At 41.7% G+C, this 14,219-nt stretch overlaps 1 protein-coding gene and 1 long non-coding RNA gene across 2 annotated transcripts in view; both read right to left on the bottom strand.

Moving 5' to 3' along the window:
* LOC139765046 (uncharacterized) overlaps positions 1-14,219 on the bottom strand; it is a 479,849-nt gene that overhangs the window by 390,809 nt on the left and 74,821 nt on the right. The gene's annotated exons all lie outside the window — the stretch shown is intronic.
* The window catches only part of LOC139764396 (uncharacterized), a 30,302-nt gene continuing 21,338 nt past the window's right edge, over positions 5,256-14,219 (bottom strand). Inside the window, exon 3 of the long non-coding RNA XR_011716366.1 lies at positions 5,256-5,334. This is a non-coding gene — a long non-coding RNA (uncharacterized lncRNA). The remainder of the gene's footprint in view (positions 5,335-14,219) is intronic.

Raw genomic sequence — 14,219 nt, 5'->3', positions numbered from 1 at the left:
TATAACGTTAAACTGAACACTTATGGTAATGGTGTAATGGAAGCAGCAGGGTGTCTGGGTGGGTAAGATTCTAAGTTCTAATGTCCAATCCTGTGGTGGATTGGAAATGACTTTCTCTGGAATGTTCTCAAATTCAAAGGTAACTTGAAGACGTAAAACTTAGGTTAACTGAAGACTTGGAATTAAGTAGGACCAAAGTTTCTTATTTACCGACTGAAGGATCAAATCCACACTTCAAAAGGGAACTTACACATGAATTTTCAGCCTGAGAAAATTTTTTGTTTTTCTTTGCATTTTGAACCGACTTAGTAAGGTCGAGCAAATAAACTAATGACCCTCATAATGCATTATGAGATTATCTCTACATAATGATGTATGGTCTACATTTACGTAACTATATATATATATATATACATATATATATATATATATATATATATATATATATATATATATATATATATATATATATATCGATATAGGTGCAAAAGTAGGTGAAACTATTCTTAATGCCTTTAATCAAGGCTAAATACCACAAGAACAAACTGCTGCTTGTAGAATGTATGGTTCTAAAGTTAACAAGAAGTATTTAACATACCATAAAGGATAAATTGTTACTAAGCTACGTACCACTGAAGCACGACACTAGATTTGCTAAAGACCTTGGTAGATGTGGAAATAACGTATATCAATTGTGCATAGAAGTGTATCAGTTATTCCAGTACGGTGCTGGCTTCCAGGTGAGGAAATTTCTGGGGCTACCGAGCTAGACTTTGATGTTAGGGCTGATACGTTTTCAGAGACACACAGAGGTTGACTGGCTTCTTCCTGATTCATCTATCACCAGGGTAAACGATCAATGAGCAGCCACTGCAGCACTCACAAACGAGTTTGGAAAACAGGAAAAATCTGACCTAAAAAGCGTCAACTTCAGGAGGATTCAGAAAGCTCCCGTAAGTCATCCTCCTGAAAGTCTTCTGGAAAAGCCTTATTCTTGGACAGCATTTCTCTTTGTTTTAGGAGTTCCTCGTTGGTTTTCTAGACAGATGCCCCTCTGATTCGTGTTCTCCATCCCAATATCATGAAAAAAATTGTCACCAAGTTGTTGAATAAATCTATGAAGTTGGAAATCAATTTGAGGAGAGAGTAGAAATGAGCCTAGTAACATCACCTTGACTCCACTTGCCTCACCTTCGTGGCCTCCTACCCTCTCAAAAGCAAATGTAACGATGCCGCAAACAACAAAATATTGGACTCAGAACAACCTCTATCTACCTAGCGACCATGATGATGCGAAGAACTGTTACCAGATGATGAAAAGTACGTGTGATACTTGGTGGTCCAGTTAGGAAGGACCCATAAGATATGAAAGCCAATTTTACACAGGAAAGAAGTTGATGTGCAAGAAAACTTCTTTGGCTCCGTCAGTAGAGCGCATGGTGAAGGAAACTTCCTTTGTACACCAGTCTACTTACTTCCTGAGTCAGGTTGTATGAATCCCTCGAGCAAAAACAGGGATCAAAGTGAGTCTGTCAGCGAGAGCCAGGAGATGACACGTAATCTTAAACCAGAAATTATATGTGGCAGGGTTATAGATGAGAGGAAGTACCGCCCTTAAGTTGGTTTCGTCATTTCAGTTTCTGATGACATGAATGTTGACCACAAAGGAACTGACAATCATCTGAGGAAAATATTTAAATCTACTCCAAACAAAGAGCAGAGAAAAATATTCTTTGTTACAAAAACTGGTTAAAACTGCTCTTTATCCTACTTCAGGCAACGTGGATGCAGGAGGAAGTGTCATAGAATGTTGTGGATGTTACTAAGATTCCACTTAGTGATGTAACAGTTAACGGTGTCACAATAGGACGTAGTCACGTGTCACAACCCACACCACTGCAAACCGGAAGACACCGACGTTTTAACAAAGTATGTGTTTGAGTATGACGGTTGCATTATAGACTCATGACGAGAGAAGCACGTAAGAAGAAAGATGGACAGAAGAATCAAGCACAGAAAACAAGAATGAATTAAAGAATTGAGAATTAGATCAAATCAAATTAAAACTGATTGAAAACAACAAACGAAAATGAATTCAGAGGAGAAAGAAGTTGAGGGGCTGAACAGAACAGCTAAAGTACAATTCAGAGAGAGAGAGAGAGAGAGAGAGAGAGAGAGAGAGAGAGAGAGAGAGAGAGAGAGAGAGAGAGAGAGAGAGAGAGAGAGAGAGAGACTTGATAAAGTGCTGAAAGACAAACAGGTTGACATACAAGCATTGTTTGCTGCCCAGATGATGATTGCAGTGGGAAAAGCCAAGTTAGATGATGACCTGGAAGTGTATCAGGAAATATGAAGCAAACAAAACAAGAGTCGGAGAACGAGTGAAATTCTTGCTGCAGGACCATCAGTACAAATGTTAACAGATCAAAAAGTGGTGATAGATGTTCACATGAATAAACATGTAGAACACACGCCTGACAAGAGAGGGTCAAGCAAAGAGGAACAAGAGAAGAGAAAAAATGAAAGAGAAAATGTTATCCTTTGATATCATTAGCCAGGAATGAAGAACAAAGAATAAAGTCATTCACTGCGCATCCCTGACATCTTTACGAAGTACAGAATGAAGAACTTCTACTGCCCAGGAAGTCCACGCTCGTGTGCGCGTGCGCGTCCAGACCCTGGTTAAGTTTGACATTCGAGGTCAGTTCTCAGTTGTAATATGACGTACGTCATGTCATGTCGTATGATGATGCACGGTGATGAACGCTTCAGCCACCCTGACCATATATCTTACACCTGAGGGGGGAGGGGGGGCGCACGTCGTAATCGTATACGACCAACGTTTCTTCTTCAGCTGCTCATAGTTCACAAAAAATTGGTGGTATATCATATATCATTATCCATATATGTTTGTATATAAATAACCAGAACATAGTGATATATAGAAATATATATCTGATATAGTAGCAGTCTTTATAGGAACCACCTAAATGTACTCATATTAACTTTTCCTATATAGAAATACTATAAACTCTGTGACGTATATTGATCGATATATTCTCATGTACTAGTTTATGTAACGGGTTTTAAACGTCAGAAACCACGTGACATTCTGAGCTGCAGGAGATAACTTGCTCGCCATATACACCCGAAGCCTGCCCATACACGTGGTACACGAACCCTGCCCATACACGTGGTACACACCCGTTCACGTGGTACACGAACCCTGCCCATACATATGGTACACACCTGTACATCTGGTACACGAACCCTGCCCATATACATGGTACACACCCGTCCACGTGGTACACGAGCCCTGTCCATACATATGGTACACACCCGTCCATGTGGTACACGAACCCTGCCCATACACGTGGTACACACCCATCCACGTGGTACTCGAACCATCTCCCTGCCTATACACGTGGTACACACCCGTCCACGTGGTACCCAAACGCATTAGCCTCCATGTACACGTGGTATACACCTATGCACGTGGTATCCGCACCCATTAGCCTCCCCGCACACGTGGTATACACCTGTCCACGTGGTATCCGCACCCATTAGCCTCCCCGTACACGTGGTAACACAAACTATGCCCATTCTGCTCACGTCATATTCAGACCAAACTCATTAAAACATTTGCCCAACTAATTCAATTGTCGCTTATAAATGTCTAAACTTTTTGCATGTTTTGGATCAAGGTAAGTATGCCTTATGACCTCTGACCACCCTTACCCGAGGTGAACTTTGAACCTGTGACCTTATATGGCCTTTGACCCCCATGACCCGGAATGAGCTTTACTAAAGTGGTTCAGCATGACCTCTAACCCTACGATTCTACATGACCTATGACTCTGTGACCCCGGCAGGAACTTCAAGCCTGCGACCCTGACCTTCGACTCTGTGACCCAACATGACTTAAACTCTGTGACCCACCATGACCAATGACCTGACATTTGACCCTATGACTAGACATGACTCTCAACCTTGTAATTCAACATCAGCCTGGAAGATGTCCTTGTATCGCTCGCCAGTACGTATACTAAAGTGTGAAACTGGTTTTATTTATCTGCACACAAATGATGAAACAGCACTCATCCCGTCATCTACATGTAACGTTATAATACCTGAATGTCTTTAACCTCCCCTGATAACAAGACTCAAATGGAATCTGTTTAGCCTGACCACCAGCCATTATGACCTCGTTTTCCGTACAGTATATTCGTCTCTCAACACGATAACATTATGGTCAGACTATTACAAACTCCCCTCCTCCTCCACATACTCTTCTCACTCAAATACTTTTGCTTCTACCGCCTGAGGTGAAAGTCTTCCACTTCCCATATGTATAGTGATAACCTCCCACTCTCGCATCCATTCTGCTATGTAAACCTCTTCCACTGCCACTTTCCCAGGCGTAAACTCCTTTCCCCAACTTTGGTAAACGCCCGAGATGTAAATGGCCTTACTACCTTCACTCAGTCGTATACGAGACATCCCTGCCACTGTGGATGATATGGGACGCAAGACCTCCATCCCCAGCTGCTGGCCTGCGTCTGCCTCGAGGAGAAATGCTATCCACTGACTCCTACAAGAGACTCGACTCTCTGGATAAGGTGTTTGATTCTCAACACCTCGCTGTGTAGGATGGCGGATCCTACTTCATTACTGCATTACGGATGTCAGGGACACACGTAGATGTGGAGCAGTTTGTCGGGTGCATCAGGAAGGTTGTTAGACCGCTAGCGCAAGGCTTATGGGTTCCGTCAAGGGAGGTGCCATAAGCCTCCATCAGTATGATTATAATTTCTCTAAGTCGCACACGAAGCTAATCTGGTCAGGTATAATGCCCTGAATGAAGAACTATAGGCAGCTAGAATCACCGGCATTATGCCGAACTTCTTCCATTTTCTAAACTATCGTGAATATATGAAACATTATGACCCATCTTCCATACCAATGCAAGGCTTATGGTACCCTGAAGAAGAAATGCAACCCTTATTGGCGTAACGATGCCTGATATAAGACTCATATATAAGTCCTCACGGTGACCAGCATTATTCTGCCTTTAGAACGCACTAGCTATAAGTCTCGTGTATTCACTTAACCCCGAACACACTTCAGTACACCCAACCCCTTGCATCTTTACGCACGACACTTGTCTAATGTTTCTCATCGCTCTTCCAACCCTTGACAGACCTGCCTCACTACCCCCGTCCTGACGACCTAATCAAAAGGAAACAACAGGACCAGTACCTTGTTCGACTGTGTGTGTGGCGGTCTGTGTCGCACACTATGTTCCTCCTCTCTGGTCCAGAACATCAGCCATACCTAAGGAGAAAGAGGAAATGGTCGTGAATGTTGAAGGTCGAGATCTGCAGAGCAAGTACACCGACAGACAGACAGACACACAGACAGACACACAGACAACGCATGCGTGGATATACGAAAAAAAAATTTGTGATTCTCATCTGCAATTACAGTGAATAAAACTGCATACAAATTAATTATGCCACAATTAATCTGTACCATAATTACACATCATATTAACTGAACCTTATTTTTACTTCTGCATGATCAAGCATTTACATGTTGTTTGATCAAACATATTTTGATATAAGTTTCGTAACTCTCATCTCCGTTTATATAATTGATATAAATGAATCCCTCGGGAGATGGATTCTGCTGAGAATTATAAATTCTTCTTCGTACTTCGTACTTCTTCGCTAGACTGATTCACATTGGTAGTGTCTGAAGACGAGAGGTATCCTCATCACTTACTCATTTTGTTTTGAAGGTCAACTGATACTTAACATCTTCTCTTGCGAGGACCCAAGTGGGTTATGGGTGGTTACGTGGTTATTTGGAAATCCTACAACAGCAGAGAAGTTGCCGGAAATACTTCATGAATGGGAGAGATGATGTGGAAATGTTAGGTAGGAAGAAAGTTGAGGAAAACAACGACAAAATCATGGTTTTTCAAATGGTCTGAAACCGAGTACGCTGAGGGAAAATATTGGAAATTATGATGAATTGATGATGATCAGAAGAAAAATGGAGGAAGATATAAAACTGAGACATGAGTGCGTGTGTGTGTCAGCAGAGACCGTAAGATTGGGAATAAAGGATTACATGACACAAGTACACACGAGGGAGAATTGAAACCCCAAGTGATATATACATACAGCTGAATGGTAAGTGAACAGGGAAGAAATAGACTTCTGAGGACACAGTGGAGGATATCAGTCAAGGCCGAAGCTTAATGATGAATTATATTTACATTTTCCGGTCTTCATGGGACACGGTGACCAGGGAGGACGTAAGAGGAAGGATTTAGCGTGAAAGATCATCTGATGGTGGCTACTTGTGTATGAAATTTCGTCCCTTCAAACGATAAGTTGATAATTACATTTAAGGAATATTAGGTGAATACATATGACAATATACAATTCAAAGAAAACATTTGATGAAATAAATGTATTAATTATCTAAGACAGAAGAATTTACAATTACTACGGAAGAGCAAGAGGCAGCGACATAAGCTAGGGGGAGAGTGGTGTCAGTGTGGGATTTAGATAAAAGGAGATCAGATGAGAACGTGTGGACCAGCATGGTGGGAGTGAGACATGGGGTTATATAAGCCTTTAGGACACGTTCAGGAGAAATCCTCGTACCAGCATGTCTCTGATCACAGCAGAGTTAGAGGTACAAGGATCACTAGATATCACAACTACTTACAGCAGTTCCGAAGTGATAATGTCCCATTTGGGGAAAAGTGAGAAGGAAATGCGTGGGTTTATGGCCGTGGATAGTGAGGTTTAACAGTGTGATAAAGAAAGGAACCACGATGTTATGAGGATGCGAATAAGAAAGAGATTTTATAAGGGCGGTGAAATTCTTAAAGAAACACAATTTGAGAAACGCAATTTGATGGTCCGAGTTTGGAACAGAGATTTGTAATGTATACGATGAACGCATCAGACTTGTACTAGTGATGGTAGATGGTGGGAGGGTTTGTGTCTGTCTATGAAAGAAGTTGCAACGACAGGAAAATGCTATGTGCCCTAAACTGGGTCAGTGGGGTGTAGTAATGATGGCTTCAGCAGTAGCCTTGCAGTATAGACCCCTTACTCTGGCACTCTATATTGTATAGGACCACAGGATCCAGTGCCCCAAGTCTCGCTGAGAACAGCAAGGGAAGACAGATTTTTCAATAAGAACAGCAGAACATGGAAGAGATAACACTTGAAGAAGATACGAAGAAAAAAAACGCGAACAAGATAAAGAAAATCCCTGAATCTTGAATGTTTCAGGATTAGATGATTAGACAGATGGACTGGTAGGAGAGAGGTACTGAAACGGTGGAGGCCGACGTGTGTGAAGCTTCGCATGAAGACAAAGATTATTTTGTGTGTGTGTGTGTGTGTGTGTGTGTGTGTGTGTGTGTGTGTGTGTGTGTGTGTGTGTGTTTATCTACAGCTAAGGGTACGATACCTCCAGTCTTACTCTGATGGGATGAGAGAAGCGATCGTGGAAAATATTTGTGTTCTAAATGGAAGGGAGAGGAAAGCATATGCACGAAGGAATATAACAATAACGCAGACACCAAAAGACCAATGGGTCCTTTTGCAGATCTGTTTACTTGTAGAAAAGACCAGAAACACAGACCGTGCTGTGGAGGAAGCAGGAAAGCAAACTGATAATTAAGAAGAAATATTTGTTACGTTTTTTGGCCACGAATGAGCAAATATTGTCAGTGGACTTGTGGGTAAATTTGAAACGTGTCTATGGTGTTGCTCCGAACACACGTTCTTCCTAAATCGTTCTTTATATTGACACTCCAGTTGACGAAGAAGTACTCTTCCTCGTTTTAGGTAAATCGGTTTCACACGAAATTGTATCCGTAAATGTAGGTAAAATCAGACTGACCTAGTATCTTGTAACACTTCAAATAAGGAGTGCCGAAGCCTTTGCGGATATTGGGAACTTGCATCAAGTTGCCTCTCAACCTCTCTTTTCTAAGGTTTCCGCTCTACTGATCATAAAAGCCACTCTACTTTGCACTCGCCATCCAGTCACACTGGATCAGAACCCACCATCTTAACACCTCAAGTTGTGATAATCTTCTCGATATATTATTGTACGATTAACCCCATTCATTGTTGAGATATTTTGAGCTATAGCAAACTAAGGAGAGCTCCATGAGAATATATATATATATATATATATATATATATATATATATATATATATATATATATATATATATATACATACGTATGTAAGGCCCACTGCTCAATTATTTCGAAACGAAACAGAATAATTTCAATATCAAATACCTTTAGACCGAAATCGATTTATTCTTTTATTAGATGTTCTAAGACCTTAGGTATGCAGTGCGATAAATGGAATGAAATAATGCAATAAACAGGCTGTTCCATGTTAGAGAAGGGGACAAAAACAAAGTGGGAGCAGGGAGCAGATGTATACGGTTGGGGAGGTGGGGAGTTGTGTGGGGGGAAGACGCCCCCCGACACACAACGAAGTTATAACTTTGATGTGATCAACAGGAACTGAAAATCTCTCCCTCCAGTCCAAGATTTTCTCGTCTCATCCCAGCAGACCATCCCACCGTCTCTACCTGACTGTCCAAGTGTCTCACACTATCCCACCCTTACTGACTATCTATGCATCCTTGGCTATCCCAGCTTCCCTGGCTACCCAAGTATCCCAGACCCTCAGACCCTCCTTGACTATCCAAGCATTTAAGACTGTTCCAACGTCCCTGTTGATCCCACAAGACTAAAGACTATTCCAGCCTGGTAAAAAGACCCTAGACTTTGAAGTATCCCAGTGCCATTATCCCAGCGTATGATCCCAGAGTCGCTAAGTGCCCTAGCATGCAAAACATCCCAGCATCTATAATTACCATCCACTGCTTCCCAGAGTACAATATCCCGGCCTGGTATACCTTTCCAGGAACCTTCATCTATCCATAATAGTAAATCATTCGCAATTCCAGACGATTCCAGCATCATCCATCGTTCCAGGTCGAAAACTATCCACTAACCTATCGACATACAACCTTCTAGATCCTCTCAGACTATCCCATCTGTCCAGACTGAAATTTAGGCGGAAAAAATATGCTCCATACAGCCACAAACAAATGCCACAAAGAATACAAACAAATATTCTAAACAAACACATAAAATTCTTGCCTCTGAACAAACAATACTTCCAGGCAAGCATACACAGCTTATGTAAACACACACACACACACCTACACACACACACACACACACGCACACACACGCACACACACAAGCACTATCTCAAACAATATAGCAATACACGCAAATCAAACGACCACAAACATTTGGCAACGTAAGCCAAACACAAAAATATAATGCCTTTAATGGAATCACATAAAATCAGTGCCACAAAGAAGAACACATATAGATAGTGTCACAAGCGAACCTATTTGAAATAACGACTTTAAACAACCGCACACAAATAACACCACACACAACCTAGTCACAAACAAACTGACCCAGGCAAAAAACCACATGGTGTTCGATGTAATCTTGAACGTTTGTTATTATAATAGATAAACAGATACATATTTTCATTATCTTTTGATAACATATGACACTTCTCGTGAGGTATGCCACTTGATAACTCCTTCTTTCATAATTTGAACCATTACACATTATAAAATTCCTCATGATATCATGAATGATGTATCGGGTTTGGCACAAATTATTCTGAATTCACCATTCCATAAATCTTCACTCATTTTTATTGATATATAGATTTTTTTCATTTTCTGTAATTATATTTTTCATATATGTCTTTTCATCCTGATGTTACTCATACCGACCTGTCTTAACGTGTATCTTCCTTCATGTTGTTTAGAGAGAGAGAGAGAGAGAGAGAGAGAGAGAGAGAGAGAGAGAGAGAGAGAGAGAGAGAGAGAGAGAGACGTTAAGCATGTTCTGTGATATGTAATATATTCTATACAATCAAAGACTTCAATTTTGGCCTTAAGCTGTAAGGTGTTCACGAAACTATATAAAACACGTACTTTGACAAACACAGCCAACACATGTAATGCCTTGGACAGACAATACATAAACTGCCACAAAACAATTATTAACAATACCCTCAAACAAACACATATGAATATTTCCACAAAAGAAAAGTCACAAATGAAATATCCTCAAACAAACAAAGCCATAAAGAAACTACATCTACACACACACACACACACACACACACACACACACACACATGATATGCCACAAACGACGAGTAGGCAAAGGGAAACCAAGACAATTGTTAGTAAAATCCAAACAAACCACACAAAGAACAACATAACAACAGGTAATGACCACAGAATTACATGCAAGCAGAGTCACTTCAGACAACTACGCACACGTGCTGTCACGAGCCAACTACAAGCACTTTCACAAGCAGAAAAGCACAGTTAGATACATAAACTGAACCTCAAGTAGCACCACAAGCAACCATACGCAAGCAACGTCACAAACCAAACACAAACAATCAAAAACTAAAAAAAAAAATACTTACAAAATTGCTACACCCAACCAATGCCACAAACAACAACAAACAAGAAAGGGATGATGATCAACCACAAACAAAGCCACATAAACAAAATTCAGAACTACCTACAAACAAAGCTGCGACAACCAGATACAATCAACACCACACACTAACCACAAACAATGCCTCAGATAACTACAATGCAGTTCATGTCACAAGCTGACGATAAGCAATTCTAAGAAAAAGATTAATGAATATCGTCACAAAGCACATTCAAACAATAGTACAAATCACCTTAAACAAGACACCTAACAAGCGACCATAGCTATGTTTCCAAAACCACAAACAGCTAACGTGACGCAGCCACAGCAAGCAGTACCACAAACAACCACACAAGTGATACAGAATACCTACAAACAATATTACAAGCGATACAGAATACCTACAAACAATATCACAAACAAAATGACAAGCCAATTACGAATAAAAAAACTCGTCTTAGTGAAAGTCACAAACAATCTTACAAAAGACTTCACAAACTAACCATCAACAACACCACAAACAATACCACAAACTCTCTAGAACACAGAACGTTAGGAAAATAACCTCAAATAATTCTAAAGGCAAAAGCACACAAGCAAGACCACATTAAAATCACATGTAACACTTAAGACAATCAAACAACAATGTCTGAGAGAACCACACACAAACAGCGCTACAAACTAACCACTACAAGCAATGCTTAAGGCAACATACACCCATGCAACACTGTAAACTGACCACAAACAACACTACATACAGCTATGACAACAAACAACGTCCCAGACTAACCCTGAGCAATACTATGAAAATTATTCTATGTAACAGAAGGGCCACAAACACCGCAACAAACAACCTTGCACAAAACTCGTTACCAACAAACAACAATGTTTCAAACAACCACACACATGCAACACAGACAGGAAGGAAACCCACATACAAACACATAACCTTTATGAATATAACTGCAAAGATCAAACAAACAACCACAAGCAAACAAAATCTCACACACGAACCACAAAAGTCACAAACTGACCACTGGGAAATCTACAAACAATCATGCACAAACAACGTCAGAGGCGAGACACGAGCAGCGCTACGTGCAGTCTTACATCACCAGCGTTTAAAACTGACAACAAATAACGCCGCTGGCAACCACACACACAAGTAACGCCACAAACTACCACTCAGTTATCTCATAAACAAACATATTAATAAGCCACAAACATTACGACAAACAACTATTAACTAAGAATGTGAGACGTCAACTACCGGAAATAACAAAATACAACGACACTAAGCACAAATCAATGAAATAAAAAGAAACAAAAAAGTAATCTCACGAACCATCGACAAACCAAACCTATAAAAGCAATGTGGCAAAGCACAAACAATGGCTTAGACAACCACAAACGAGTAAGGATCAAGAAGCATTATTAAGCTTAGATAACCACACACACATACACACACACACACACACACACACACATTCACACACTGGGGCGCACTAACCACAAACAATCTTCGACAGGGAGCGACCAACACACCCTCTACACGCACACAGACACACAGACACAGACACACACTACACACAGACACACACTACACAGACACACAAGCAGCAGTACACACAGTAGCCACAAGCAACACCAGAGGTAATCCAGCCACACACATACCTTGGGAGGGGGAACATGGCGGCAGCCGCTGGAGCCGGGCACAATGATTTCCAAAGGCCACCAGGAAACTCCCTTCGCCTGATGACGCAAATGTGACGTCATTGGAGGGAGGGAGAGTAGGTGGGGGGGTGGAGAGAAATGGAGAGAAGAAGGAGGAGGAGGATAAGGGAAGAGGTGGGTGGGAGGGCAGGAGGGTTGAGTTGGGGGGAGGAATAGTGATGTGGGAAACACACTGGTCCACTTGGTGAGGTGGTGTGTTCACGACCTTCGTTGTTGTACAGGGGGAACACTGGGGGAAGTAGGGGGGAACTGTGGTAAGAATTGTGTAGATGAATTGTTGAAGACCCAGTGGGAGGAGAGGGGATGGTGGTGGAGGGGTGGGGGTGGAGGAGCAGGAGGGGGTGGAAGAGGTGGTGGTGGTAGTGGTGGTGGTGACGGGAGAGGAAGTGATGTGAGGTGATCGAGAGGTGAGGTGTTGTATGTATAGATATTGAGGGAGGGTAGGAGGAAGACCACGACACGAGAGAGAGAGAGAGAGAGAGAGAGAGAGAGAGAGAGAGAGAGAGAGAGAGAGAGAGAGAGAGAGAGAGAGAGAGTTTAGGAAGGTCATATAGCGCATGTAGAGGGTGGCACGAACTGAGGAAGGTGCGCATAGATGGGGATAACAATGTGCATAGATGGTGTTACCACTGCGCATAGATGGGATAACACCGCGCATAGATGGGATAACACTACGCATAGATTAGGGTAACAGTTTCAAGGTTGAGTGCGCGAGGGTTTAATAAGGCGATGATGTCAACAACACCTGATTACATTTGAGCTCAGCGGAAAACAGCGTAGCTCTGTATTCACCTTAGCTGCTTCCTGAGTGATCTTCGCTACTCAAATGGACGTTGACCTTTACCACCACCACCACCACAGATGTGATCTTTGCCACCACCACCACCACAGATGTGATCTTTGCCACCACCACCACCACAGATGTGATCTTTGCCACCACCACCACCACAGATGTGATCTTTGCCACCACCACCACCACAGATGTGATCTTTGCCACCACCACCATCACAGATGTGATCTTTGCCACCACCACCACCACAGATGTGATCTTTGCCACCACCACCACCACAGATGTGATCTTTGCCACCACCACCACCACCACAGGACTGCGGTTGGAAGCTGGGATGGACTAGGCCCTTCGGGACACCAAGATGGAACGGTAGTCTGTAAGGCACATTGATTGAACCAGACAAAATCCAGCCAGACTCCATCAAAGAATAAATCATTTCCAAAATCAAGAAATGGTCAGGAAATAGCTTTGAAATGTATTACTTTTCTTTTCTGGGGGAAATAGATATGGAAAGGAAATCCCCCCAATCACACCCTTCATGTTTATGGTCTTAACGTGCGCGCTCAAGGGCTTTCTGTATTTTTTTCCCAGGCGAGCCTCCGACACCAAACCCGCCCCTGGCCACAGGACAGTTTTACCTAGACCGTAAATGACTTTAAGAATATCATCTCCCAGTGAAGTGTCGTTTGATGATAAATTATGATTTCACCGATTTTTTTTTTTCTTCTTACTTTTCCTTTGAAAACCAGTCTAAAAAACCTGAATTCTGGTTCATCCTAAAGACTATATCAATTTCAAGAGTGGTGGGCTTTTAACAACACTTGCGTATCCAGTAAATATCAAGTTTAATTTAATATCTTGGATTTACAGATTTACTTGACCGAGTACAGAAAGGGACTCTAACATACTGTTCTCAGAACGTCTGTTGCGTCAAGTTCTACGTACTGCTCCTACTTGCTGTTCTGAGTGCGGTTGCTGTAATCACGATGGTTATATATGATGGTAATAATTGTTATCCGAAATCCTCTGGAACTACGAAAGGTTTCCCAAACATCTGACAAAAAATGAACGAGGCATATGCCACGTGA

This window comes from Panulirus ornatus, chromosome 4, assembly GCF_036320965.1.
Source record: "Panulirus ornatus isolate Po-2019 chromosome 4, ASM3632096v1, whole genome shotgun sequence".
NCBI classification, from domain to species: domain Eukaryota; kingdom Metazoa; phylum Arthropoda; class Malacostraca; order Decapoda; family Palinuridae; genus Panulirus; species Panulirus ornatus.
Note: the sequence above shows the minus strand (reverse complement) of the source record. Positions and strands in the feature narration are given on the sequence as shown.